The following is a 13,819-nucleotide window of genomic DNA, read 5'->3' as shown; positions in this document are numbered from 1 at the left end:
TGCTTTTCTAAAGCTATGTGCTAGCATACGTAATTTTTTCTTTGAAAGGATGGAGACCATTCCATTATTCCGGGTATACAGTCGGTTAAGGTTATGCAAATTCATTACAATGTTTGTTAATGTATAAAACATGTCCATTCTGGTTTTAGTGACATTGGATTTTTTTTTTAATATAATGTGCTGCTTCTGAAACATCTGCCATTGCTTGTTACCTGTGGGCAGAGGAGGGAGGACATGCTGTTTCTAAGACTGCTTACACAATCTTCACCAACATGGAAACGCTTGGGAGATGGCAGGCAAAGGACATTGTCTCTCTCCATTCAGTGGTGAGGCTTAAATTTTCTGGACCGGGACCCTTATCATGTAACCAAAAATAGGGGCTCCTGTTAGCTCCTCAACATGCCCAGCTAGGAAAGGGGTGGACTTTTGGGCCCCTGTCGCATACATTGTACAGTGCTTCTGGAAGTATTCCACACACACACACACACACACACACACACACACACACACACACATATATAATTTCTCTATCATCTTTGCTCTTTTTGCAAAAAGCCTGGAAGTGCAGCAGGGAGCTCTGGCCCTGGCAATGGCTCTTTCTTCTTGTTACTGTGAACTCCTTGGAAAACAGTGTGAAATATTTTGCATGACCTCTGAATTGTTCTGCCCTGGGCTTTTCTCTCCTCCAGAATCCCCGGCAGCTGGAGCCCCCCCCCCCGTGCGTGGATTTAGAAGTAGAAGGGGTTCGTCAGGACAGCAGCATTTTGGTGGCACCTGTGCCAGGCTAGAAAAGCGAGGAGAGATACTGTCACGCACTTCTCACATTTTCCCTTCTCTGCAAGTCCTCTCGGATCCCAACTGGAGAACTGGCTCAAGTCCATTTTTTTTTTAAAAAGATTTCTTTATTTACTTGATCTATTTATTTGAAGGGCAGAGAAACAGAGGGTGGTGGTGATGATGGGATGGGAGCGAGAATGATCTCTGCTGGTTCATTCCTTAAAATGCTGCAATCGCCAGGTCTGGACCAAGTGGAAGCCAGGCTCCACTCTGGTCTCCCACGTGGCTGGCAAGGGCTGGGTTTAGAAGCAGAGAAGCTGGGCTTCGGACTGGCATGCTGACAGGTGATAGAGGCATCGCAAGCGTTGGCTTAGCGTGCTGTGCCACAGCGCTGACCTCTTATACCCATTTATACGCATGTGTGTGCCACTGCACCGTGTTGGTACTCTCCAAAGCATCTGAGTTTTTGTTGTGGAGACTGAAGAATAAATATGAGAATCCTTCTAAAAAGTTCATGGAAAAGGGAATTAAAAGATATGTTTATTTCGGTGCCAAAAATAAGGAAACATACCCCCAAAGTGTTTGTTGGAATATACATTTCCATGAACTTTTGAAAAACCATCGAATACATAATTTTTTTTTTTTTTGCATAAAAACAAACTCATTTTTTCGTGAGCTTTCTGAGGTCCCTGTGGAACATGAGGACCCCTCCCTTCTTTCCTGTCCCCGGAGACAGACCCTGAGAAGCTGGTCTCAGCCCGGCCAACCTCGCCTCTCTTCCAGAGGCACAAGTCTGTCGCTCCCGCGACCCGAGAGGACAGCGCGAGAAACCCCGCACAGAAGGAAGGAGCTTGCTGAATGCGGCCTCCAGCCTCTGGGAGCTGAGTGCCAAGTGCATTTCTTGAAGAACTGCCCGAGCAGCCTCCCTGGGATTTTTTGGGCATCTGCTCATCAGTGAAGTGGCGGCCAGACGGCTGCTGAAGGATCGCAAGTCTCAGATGGCTGGCGGAGACTTCCTGCTCGGCGGAAGTGGACGGCGGCCGGCCAGGCTCCGAGAGGGCTCCACTTGCCCATGCTCCCTTTGTGTTTTTCAAGGGACCTTCTGTTTCTGGCAAGTTGTTGGTATCCAGCAAAAGGCAGGATGAACTACACACAGCTCCCACAGACCTCCCTGCTGCCCCCTGTCACACACGTGTTGGGTTAGTGCGTTACCCGTGTAGCTCTTGAAGTTGGATCCACAGTTTGCATTAAGGCTTACTCTTACTGTCAGACTTCAAAGAATGTGTGGTGTTGTGCATGCACCTTTACAGCTTTGTGCAGAGAGGTTCTGGGGCCCTGGTAATCCCCTGTGCCCTGCTGCCTCCTTCCTGCCCAACTTCTTCTGCTGCTGGTCTTTCCCCTATTTCCACTGTGTTGACTTTTTCCAGAATGGCCTAGAGCTGGAGCCATGTGTTATGTAGTCTTTCAGAGCTGGCTTCTTTCACATGGTAATACACACTTCAGGTTCCTGCATGCCTTTTCATGACTGCCTAGCTCATTTATTTTGATCGCTGAATAGTATTCCATCGCACGGACCCGAGTCTGCTTAGTTACCTGGTAAGGAGATCTTGGGTGCTTCCAACTTTCAGCATCTGTGTTATTCATAGTAACATTTTATGAGCATTCTGTTATGAACATTCAGGTATGGCGTGAGAGTGCGTGTGTGCCTAAGTGCCAACTGATTTATAGAAACAGCAAGGTTATATTTAGCTCTGTAGGAAACTGCCAAATCGTCCTCCAAAATGGCTAGACCATGAGGACTCGTGATGTTCCACGTCCTCGCCAACATTTGGTGTTGTCAGCCGCTTGGATTTTAGCCCCCGTCGTAGGTGTCTTGTTTCTGTCTGGCTTCCCCTTCCTCTGACAGCATATGGTGTTGAGTGTCTTCTGAAGGCTTGTGTTCCTATGTTTTGGTGGGTTATCTGTTCAGATCTTTCACCTATTTTTTAAGTGGGTCTGTTTGCTTCTCTTGTTGCTCTCTTAACTCTTTCTCTTTTTAACATGCTTGGGTGACAAGCCATGCCAGCCGGTGACTTGCAGTTTCTGTGCCAAGGGGTCTTAGGAGGCTGGAAGGTTCTTAGCGTGGTCACTCATACATGCGTATGTAGACAGGTGGGGAAAGAAAGGCACCGGAAGGTCCACTCCAACCACAGCGATGGATAGACTTAGAAACTATCGTGGCTTTATTCCTTGTCATATCATGTTCCAATGTTCTGGAAATGAGCGTGTCCTACTTGTGCCACCGATTTTGTAAAAGTAAAACGTGATTGAATGGAAAAGTGACTTCTATAAAGCAAAATGTAGACCTTGTTTTGGTCTTGACATCAGAAAAGATCCAGGTGACCAGCCATTCAAACGATATCGATGCTCTTACATTTTCTTCAAGAAACTTGTTTCAAAAAATCAGCAAAACTTCAGTCTTGCCTAAATGGGATGTCAACTTGGATTGATACTTTTTTTCTAAGCTCTGAATTTGCAACATAAACCACAAATCCAAGTCATGTATGTGATTTAAAAAATTGTTTATTCATTTGAAAGGCAGAGTTATAGAGAGAGGAGAAGTAGTAGGAGGAGGAGGAAAGAGAGAGAGAGAGAGAGAGAGCATCTTCTATTTGTTGGTTCACTCCCTAAATGGTGTGACAGCCTGTGTTGGACCAGGCCAAGGTCAAGAACCGAGGACTCTGAATCTCCCGTGTGGATGACAGGAACCCGAGTACTTGGGGCAACTTTCACTGCTTTCCCTAGGCCATCAACAACAAGCTAGATCCAAAATGGAGCAACTGGGACTTGAACTGGTGCTCATATGGGATGTTGGCGCTGTGGGTGGGAGCTTACCTGGTTGTACCACAACACCGGCCCCCATGTATGTAATTTTGAATATTCTACTCACTACCTTAACATGATAAAAAGAAACAGCCGAAACCAGTTGTAAGACTGTATCTTGTGTAATTCAGTACATTCCAAATATTACCCCTTCAACATGCAAAAGATAAAGACTATTAGTTGAAACATTTTCATGTTCCTCTGGATAGGATTTGTGTGTTAAACTTACCTCTGAACTTGGACAGGCCACATTTCCAGTAGTCAGTAGACGCTCTGGTGGCAGCCACATCAGAGTACAGTTCTATTGGTGGTTGAACATCCAAGCAGCGTTTGGTGACGGATTCTCTGAGTGACAGCACTGCCTGCAGTCATATAGGTGAGACACAAAACAAGCACTTTTTGCCTTCCAGTTATTTCACATTTCTTCTTCAAGATAAGCTACTTCACAGACACCTTCAGATTTGATGATGCTATAAAATATCTTCTGTAAAGGGATAAATATTTTGAGTTCATGTGCTGATACGATCTATTAGAAAGCATCTTGAGATTTTTTGCAAGGGACCAGAACTCTCTTGGATTTGCAACTCTGGTCTAGTGAGCTGATGCGGAGTGGGGTGAGGGGCTGGGCTGGGCTGGGTTGATGTGGGGCCAAGTGAGGCTTTGGGAGAGCCTGCCAGCACCAGCTCTCAAAGGACGCAGCCTCAGGGGGAGGGCTGCGGCTCCAGGATGTGTCTGTGCTCTGGGAATTTCACCAAGCCAGGGCCCTGGTGGCTTGATACCCGGTGCTTCTGCACCTTCTAGAAAACACAAGTCTGCATTAATGCTTCTTACCCTAAACACGCCAGCCTCCAAAATGAATGTGCCTTCCACCACGTACCTGTCCCAGAATCCTCCACCTCTGGAGGAGTCCCTCTGCAGAACAGCACCAAGATCTGTCCATGCTGCTGCCGGGCCAGTAACCAGTGTGTGTCAGATAGCCTTGACTGCCCCATAGATTGCCAAGGCTGCAGGAAGAGGAGGTGTTGGCTTGGGGTTGGGAAACAGGGTGGCCAAGCAGCTCACAGCCCAGATTCAGACCCTGGCTGTCCTGTTCTCGTCCTGCCCAGCACATCCTCCCTCAATGTCCCTCGCCTCGGTTTCTCAAGCAATGTGCGACCCTGTCATTGCATCCGTGGCGCAGGGCTGTTGTGAGGGCGAAGGCAGCTCACACACGTGCTTGCACTCTGAAAGGTACACTCCAAGTGCTAGATGTTGGTTGCTTCCCTTACTGAGTTGAAGAGTGATTGGTCAGTGGATGAATTGCTTCAGAAGGGGTGTGTGTGCGTGTGTGTGTGTGTGTGTGTATGTGTGTGTGTGTGAGAGAGAGAGAGAAAGAGAGAGAGAGAGAGAGACAGAGAGAGAGAGAGAAAGTGCTTGCTGCTCCCTGGATTATATACACGTTTCTTCCATAGGCAGGGGCTCCTGTCTGCTGCATTATTGGCTGGCCTGAGTCCGGGGTAGGAATCGCTGCCCTGTCACTTTCCCTCTTTTTCCTTTTCCCCTTCTGGGGGCTGTTTTGACTATGAATTAATTGTAGGTTGGGAGACTTGCAAGCAATAATCAAAGCCAAGAAGCATCAAAAGCTTGGGAGGGCCAGGGCCACCAGGGGAGGCAGGGGGCTTTGCGGGTGGATGGGGTGGTGTGTGTCGGGGGAGTAAGGGTTGGGTGTGTGCTGCGCCCTGGGCTTCTTCAAAGGGGACACTACCGAGTGTTGCAGATTGTCACTTAAAGCTCAGATGCAAAACTTGGACAATATGGGTGAGAGACGCTAGTTTCTCCAAAAGCTATTTTTATCTTTTGCCAGCAAGCCTGGAACCCAGTGGAACGTAGAGTTAAACTTGGAATTTCTTGGCAAGGGTTAATAATCAATGTAGATCTCCTAACAAAGGAGATGCTGCCTTATTATACTGGGAAAGTTTTTTTCTTAACTGTCAGTGAAGCAGTACTAATTATTACTCCAGTGTAAATGAGGTCATTTCCTATTAAGAGAACAAAATGCTCGGCCTCGCCTTGCCAATTCATACCAACTATTTTTTCACACATACTCAGCTTTTTAGTTTTTTTATAAAAAATTTTTTTTTGATAAAATCCATTCATTTGTATTAGAAAAGTGTAAACCATCGCAATAATAGTTGCCTATGATTACCCAGATGAGCTTTTGTAATGTGTGGGTTGCTTGAATACCATGTGTTAGCTATGGAACAATTAGGCAGCTGAATGGATCTTTAAAACAATCAGATACTTTTATCTCCCTGAAAAAATACATTCCTTGGATGTGTCCTGTTAAACCGTAAATTCCGGGGAACATTAAGCTCACGTCACGAGGAGAACTTTCGGATCTACGTGGGATCAAGGACAAAAAGACATCCAAATATCTTGTCTTCATGTTTTCCTTTTTTTATGCAAGCAAAAAGATTTAAGGAATATTGTAGCAAACAAAGGGTAATTGTTTCAGCCCAGATGTTGCTTTTGCACAACAAGCAGGTTACAATGTTCCCACAGAGCTGATGAGCCCAATCAGGGAAATGATTAAAAATTGATTTTGTCCCTGTAATTACAGTATGTAAACTACTTAGCTTGGATTGCAAAGGAAGTGATTTTCTAATTACGTATATACTCTGGTGTCTAATGATTGGTTTTTTGAAGTAATGAAGAGAGAGCACTAACGACTCCTTGGTGTTCTGTTGTTTAAGAAAGACCATCTTTAGAGTAAGCAGCAACAGACAAAGAGTTTAAATTGAATTTTCAACACTGTTAATGTGCACATGGATTTGTTTATTAAAGAGACAGGGATGTAATTTGATTGGCTCTGAGCATCTTGGCTGTTTTTTTTTTTCATGCTAAAGCATGTAAAACATACATGCAGCGGGCAGCAGGCTGGTGGGACACTGGCTGCTCCTCTCCCCTTTTTATCATCTCAGCAGTTGGCCTGATACGTCAGGGTCTCAGGTTTCCGTGAGCGTCTGATGTCTGTGTATCCTGAAAGCATCAGATCGAACAGGTATCAGATAGCTCTCCCATCAAAGTTACCTTTGTTTCAAGTGAAAGAGGAGGCTTCTCTTTGGAAGCATGTCTGGGCAACCCAGTGCACTCTAGGTTGCAGGATTTCAGCTGTACCATAGGATGCTGGGCTCTGTGCCCGTGTGGCAGCTGCCGCTTCCACCCCTTGGCCTGACGTGTGCATGAGCACACACACACACGCAAGCACATGCTCACGTATGCACGCAGCACACTCACAGGGCACACACGCTGGGGCTATAGCACCCGTGGGGTGGAGACTTGACTGTTACACAGTGGGCCCCTGCGGACTAACAGGTTTAGCAAAGAATGGCCTCATCTTTTGCTTAGCGACATTTGCTGGCTGTTGAACAGTGGCTTTTCAGTCACCTGCTCTGGCAGGAGTTGAAAAGGGTGGCCCCTTCTCCCTCTGCGTGGGGACCCTGGTGCCAGCTGCCTTGTGGGCATTCTTTTCAGCAGGCCCTGGCTCACTCTTTCTTCGTGGGCTCCAGGTTGCTGTGTTGGGACCCTATGTTTTATGTAGGTTTGACCATGAGTTAAGCATAGCAAGACCAACTGAACAGGAGTTGACTGCCATTGGAGACAGTTACTCCCAGCTCCCAGGAGCACATGGACATGCTAGTCCTTGAGGGCTGCCCAGGTGGTCCTGGGGAGCATCATGAGGCCGAGGGAGACAGGGGACTTATGGGCAAGAACCTTTAGGGTGACTTCTATGGGCAGGTGGGTTTAGGATTGGCAAGGGCACGTGTGGACTGCTCTCTTTCATTTGATTTTTGCTTCCAGGGGATGAATGCAGGGCCAAGGTGCCCCCAAGAATGGGAGCCCTCTTAACCAGGTAGCTGGGGGGGATTAGATACAGGTTTGGTTGTTTTCCATAGAGAAGGAATCCCCAAGGGGGAAGTTTGCTGTACCCGGGAGTTGACCAGCCCTGGAAGGAGCAGCCGTCTGGGTTTGGTGAGGCCCCAGATGTATGCATGTCAATCGTGTGGCTCATGAGCCTGTTGGCTGAGCTAGGGCTGGCATGGGAGTGGTGACCTGAGGCCCCCAGGGTCCTGGTTCAGGAGCAACCCAGGCCCACTCTGGGTGTGCTTGCTCTGCTTCTAGGCGAGTCTTGTTCTAGCACTCCTATGGGGCTGCTCTGAACTGAGCATCCGCAGGTTCTGCCTTCTCCTCTCGTTACTGGGACCCTGTCCCCAGCCGCCTCTCCTGACCTGGCCTGGCCTGCAGGAGCCTGTCCACTGATCAACCTGCCTTCCTGATCGGCTCTTTCCTGGGTGGGGGTCCTGTGCTGCTTGCTCACTCAAAATCCACCAGGCCGGGCAGGATTTTTGGCATGTTCTGCTCTTTTCTCAAGCGTGCCAGCTCTTCCTGACCACAGGGCCTTTGCACCCACTGTTTACACCTTGATTTTCTGTTACTGCATTCCGGTCTTTGGTTAGAAGTCACTTCTCTCATCACTTTATCTAAAATAGTCCCTGTCATTTTCCTCTGTGTATCCTGAAAGCATCAGATCGAACAGGTATCAGATAGCCTCCCATCAGTTACCTTTGTTTCAAGTGAGAAGAGGCTTCTCTTTGGAAGCATGTCTGCGCAACCCAGTGCACTTTGTGTGGCAGAATTTCAGCTGCACCATAGTATGCTGGACTCTGTGGCATCCAATTTTTTCTTTTTCTACCTATTTGCTGGCACCATATTTTATATTTTCAAACAAGATTCGTTCATTTGAAAGGTAGAGTGGCAGAGAGAGGAGACATCTTACATTTGCTAGTTCAGTCCCTTGAATGTCCTCACTAGCTAGGGCTGGACCAAAGACTGGAGCCAAGAGCTTCATCTGGGTCTCCCATGTGGGTGGCAGGGACCCAAGTGCTTGGGCCATCCTCAGCTGCTTGTCTACAGGCGCACTAGCAGGAAGCTGGATTAGAAGCTGAGCAGCAGGGACTTGAACCAAAACTGCCTGACCTTTGATGTTCCTGTGTCTTGAATTTGGCTCTGCTCACTCCAACACAGACTCCACCCTGGAGGGTACAGTGTTCATTGTTCATCCCCAGAACTTATCAGGGAGCTTGGCATGTCTTTGGCCATGATGGAACCAGTGGCTCATCCCTGTGACATTCTTCCCCAGGAAGCTTTTGTGGCTAGGAACCATCTCACACTGGAAGGGCCACTGGTGGTGTCATCAAGGGCTAGGGAACAGAACTTCCAAAGCTGCCATGGGAGCTGCAGGGTGCTGGTAGCATCCTTGTTGCAGGTGGACCTTGAGCTTGGTGAGTTCTGGGCTGGGAGAGAACTCAGGACTTTGGCAGAAAGATGTGGGTCCTCAGGGGACTGCAGAGAAAGGGGCTTATGTGCTCCGGATGCTGGGAGCTTGGTGGGGAGTCTGCTTTGCAGGAGAGAAGGTTTCAGAGGTGGGGCGTAGACTGCAGCATCCCCACAATCACCCAGACATTATGGGGCAGAGATCACTGGGCATCTGCTGGCATCTCTCTATCCCCTGGGGCTGTCAGCCACACCCTTCCTGGGCAGTGGGCTGCTGGCATCCGGCTGGCACTCTCTGGGGATCCTTCTTCCCTAGATGGAGGGGAATTTACTTGGCTCCCAGCTGCCTGCTGCTGGGCCTTGGAGTGACCCTGGGGCAGGGGACCCTCTGCCCCTCCAGGAAAGCCTTTCTTCCTCAGGGTGGGCCTGATGGAAACCCTTGCTGTGGCCTTTGCAGCCTCCACAGGCAGGACTGGGAGGTGTGTGTCTGGGGACCAGGGGGCAGACCACATGCTGACCCAGAGGAGGGCTAATTGTGCTAAACCTGGGGTTGGTAACCAGGAGCTATGGTCATCACCAGGGTGCCCTGTCTTCCTCTGTACTTGCCAATCATGTTCTCGCTTAGAGAGCATGGGCCCAGGGCTGGGATGCCTCTAGCTTACCCAGCAAGGGTTTCTGTGGCTCCTCTCACAGCTGCCATGCTTAATGGCCCTGGGGGAGGGCAGGAGGGAGGATCTAGCCCATTTCCTGTTGGGGGCTTGCTTGGTCTCCCAGTCCTGGTGGGTGAGGGTCAGCTCAGAGCCAGCCTGTGGGTCTGCATTTGGCAGGGCTTGCTACGTGAGTGGGGCTGGGCTTTTCGGTGGGCTCCGTGTTGCAGGAAAGGGTTGCCAAGGGGCCCCACTGTATGCTGGGTTGGGCCAAGAGACTCCATCCATCTCCTTGTGGCCCTTGAATTTTGGTGTCCTGCAAAGGCCCTCCTCAGAGCTTCCTGGGGGCCTGGCTGAGGTGCACATGCAAAGAGGTCCCTGACTTTCCACGCCCCCTCAGCCCCCAGCACTGTCACTCTCTGCCTGACTCTGAGCAGCCCGCAGCAGGCCCCAGCAGGCTCCGGGCACTCAGGACCTCTCCTGGCCTTGTGCAAGCTTCCTCTCTAGAACCCCATGTCCCCTCCTACCAGCCTCTTTCATCCTCATTGTCCCTTGCCTCCAGCTTTGTCTCTGCTGCATTCTGCCTGCACCTGCCCTTGGGCTCGGCTGGCCCCCTTCCCAGTGCTTGAACTTGGATGGTCTCTGTGGCCAGGTCCTTGACCTGTTGACCAGGTTCTTGTTACAGAGTGCATTGTCTGTGCCCTGTGAGATATTTGCCTTTCCCCTGGCTGATCCCAGGTCCTGGTGCACCATAGGAACCATTGAGGGACAGATCCCCTAAGCTCCTTCACACACAGGTGCTTTTGGCTGAAGGTGGCTGCGTACATTGCCTCACTGTTTCACTTCATGGTAGGTGGGATTTCGCATGTGAAGACACCTGTACAGGAGATGCGTTTGTTAAGGGGATGGCTGCTGGTACCCCTACTCTTCCTTGATCCCTTCTCATGTTCTGCTTGTGGCTGCCTGTGTAGCCTGCTTCCAGTCCTCTGCTGATTTGGTGGCAGGTGCTCCAAACTGGGTCGGGGGCAGTATCTTGCTGGCCCTACCAGTGTGGAGCTCCCATGGGGAGCAGCCATTAGGATATGTCTTGTGTGTTGGACTGCTTGGGGTTCTACCATGGGCTGCCAGCTCAGTGACTGTTTTGTACTGGAGTTGAGTTACCGTGCTACCCTCTGAGGATGGCAGAGTTATGGTGCTGGCATTTCTGCCCAAGATGCAGAGAGCATTGGGATCTGAGGCCATCCCCTCTTCTGACTGCAGTGGCCATCATGCAGGCAGGCCCCGTGGCCCTCCTGTATACCCTGACTGCAAAAGGCACAGAGGGAGCTTGCTTAACTGCCTTCTCCATGGGCCCCTGGCACAACCTCGGCACAGTGACTGCCCCACCAGCTCAAAATAAACACCCCGATCAGAAAAGAGGCCACAGCCAGACACGTGGCTCTGAGTCCTGTGCTGGGCCTCCCGTGATTCAGGTTGTAGAACCCAGGGGCTGGGCTCTTTCCCTGCTGGCCTAGCACAACAGCTGGCATGCCGTGGGGCTGTTCTGATCAATGGTGGGAAGTCGGAGGACAGAGCAGTGTGGGACTTCCTCTGCCCGCATTGCCCCGTGTTCTCCTGTCATCGGAATTTACGGAGCTTCTAAGTGAGCAGCCCCTGGAGAGCAGGCCAAGAATTTTGCAAGTCATGAGCTTGGATATAAACCCGAGTCTGTCTCCCCGTCTCCTGTAACCCCCTGCACAGAACGTAAGGAGTGTGACAAGCAAAGCCAGGCTCTTTGCTGGCAGAGGGACAGGGCCCTGTGCTGCATGGGCCTGGGACAGAACCTTGGCAGGGACATTTTTGCCTTTTAGATTTTAATGTTGAGTGATGTAGGGAAACATGAAGATGCATGTAGTCTGAAGGGAGGCTTGTACTTTCCGTCCTCCGTGCAGATGGCTGAGATGGAAACTTTTGCTTTATGTCTCGAGATAGGCAGGTAGAAATTTGTTTACAAATATCAGCGTCCCTGTTGCACTTTGCAAAAACACTTTTAGCATGCAGTCAGCAAACACCTTTTCGGTTGCCAGAAATCAATCTTGGAGTTGGCTGCAGCCAGCCAGCCAATAATATGCTGTCCAACTGTCTTGGGGCTGGGGCTTCTGCAGGGGCCCCACGGACACGATTTAGTTTCCCTCTGGTGGTTGGGACCTTTGAGTTCATCCTACTGTCCTGGTTCTCAAAGTAGAATTCATGCCTCCTGGTGTAGTATGGTAGAGTCTATCAAGAGAGAATGTTTGCTTGCACAACAGACCAGATTCTGGGTGGCACTGGATAAGGGCCTTGGCTCTGCTTATCCCAGCCAGCATGGACTGCATTTTTGCTTCACCAGCGGATCTTATCTTACCGTAGCTGAGCTCATCCACATGGACTGAGCTGGGTTATGACACAGAATAGGAAACAGAAAAGGCTAGACTGATCTTGGTGCAAGAGAGAAGATGTTGATGCTAACCAAACACAACATCCCTAAGCTGTCCCAGCTGCAGAGCCCATTTCGGATCTGTTGAACACTGCCTTGGCTGCTGCATGGGCTCCACTGAAATACCTGCTGGGTTGAGTCCAGAAATCTGGCAGGGGTAGGGAGGAGCGAGACTGCCTCCCCAGTTCCTGAATTCCAGAATTCCAAATAGTGGGATGAAGAGAGAGAGAGAGAGAGAGATTGCCCATCTGCTGATTGATGTTTCCAATGCCTGCTATAGATAGATATGGCTCAGGCTGGGGCTGGAAGTTAGGAACTCAATCCAGGGCCTGAGTGCTGGAGCGACCACCTGCTGCTTCCCAGCGTGTTCATTAGCTGGAAGCCGGAGCCAGGAGCTGGGGCCAAAACCCAGGTACCCTGATATGGAGTGGGACCATCTTTTAACCAGCAGGTCAAATGCCCACCCCCACAGAGTTCTGGTCTTTTAAAATTGTTCTAAAAATTGGGGCAGTGGGGTTATTAAATAGTTTTAGGCTTGCAACTAACACAGTCAGTAATTACCTTGGGTAAATATTGTTTATGTGTCATGTGGAAGTTGAGATGTTTGACCTTTACAAATTTCTAACAGGTCTTATTTTTGCTGTTCCTGCCCACCACAGCTTTAAGGATATCTGTCACGCAGGAGGGAGCTCCATTGCCTTAAGACTTGCCCGGTAAGAATTTGTAGCTTGTTGCTATCTGTCTGTTGTGTGCCCAGCCAACTTGTTTGGGCTGCAGGTTCCTGTGCTGAGGGTCCTCCCTGGGGGCCACCGAGGCCTGCGGAGACTCTGAGGTCTCAAGGAGGCAGTGTGGGTGCTAATCCTCCTGCGGGGAGGGGGTGTGTGAATATGATGGCGCGTTGTGCCTCTAGCTCTCGGAACTGACCACCCATGGGACAGGGCTGAGTGAAGGTTGACTCTCTACTCCCTCCACCAGTGGGGAGCCTGGAGCTGGAGTCGGGCTGCCTGGAGTTATGTGGCCCCTGCAAGCACCAGATGGAGTTCATTTGCCCATCATTTAGCACATGGTCCAGTGGTGTGGAAGAGCCTGACCCTGGGCAGGTGTGCATGTGTCACCTCCGCCAGCTTAGCACGGGGACACTTTTCGGATGTAGGAGCTAATGGAAACTTAAACGACGATGCGTAAAACCAGGTAGTGCCAATGTTGCGTTTCGTCTGGGGCCTCCTCCGAGCTTGCCCGGACAGCTCTCCGAGGTCACCCTTGGTTCTTGGCAACCGAGCCCACATTCTCCTGGCCACGCATCTCAGAGGTCGCTATATGATGCGGGCGAACGGGGAGTGGAACTACGCATTCGGAAATTAATTCTATATCGTCCTGAATATATTTTTTATTGTGACGGTATCTTGTGGGAAAAGTGCTTACTTCTGATTTTGCGGATACTACTGACCGTGGATTACTTTTATTTTGGTTTTTACACAACAGTTATATTAGAAATTTGCTGTTTTATTCTTACCTTCTTAGTAAAAATCCTTTTATCACACAATGGGTAATTTATATCCATTACCAGGCCTTTCAATCCTTTTCAGTGGGGCTGTCAGTGCCGTTGGCACAGCAATGATTAATGTGATCTAATAATAGTGTGCCATTATATTACCTTAGTAAAACATGTACCAACATCCTATTCAGATCTACCAAATTCATAGCTTCCTATAATATTTTTGTTGAAAGACAGGATTACTATTTTTCAAAGCTGATTTTTTCCCCC

Source organism: Ochotona curzoniae, unplaced genomic scaffold (genome assembly GCF_017591425.1).
Source record: "Ochotona curzoniae isolate NIBS_2020 unplaced genomic scaffold, NIBS_Ocur_1.0 contig_2699, whole genome shotgun sequence".
NCBI lineage: Eukaryota > Metazoa > Chordata > Mammalia > Lagomorpha > Ochotonidae > Ochotona > Ochotona curzoniae.
Note: the sequence above shows the minus strand (reverse complement) of the source record.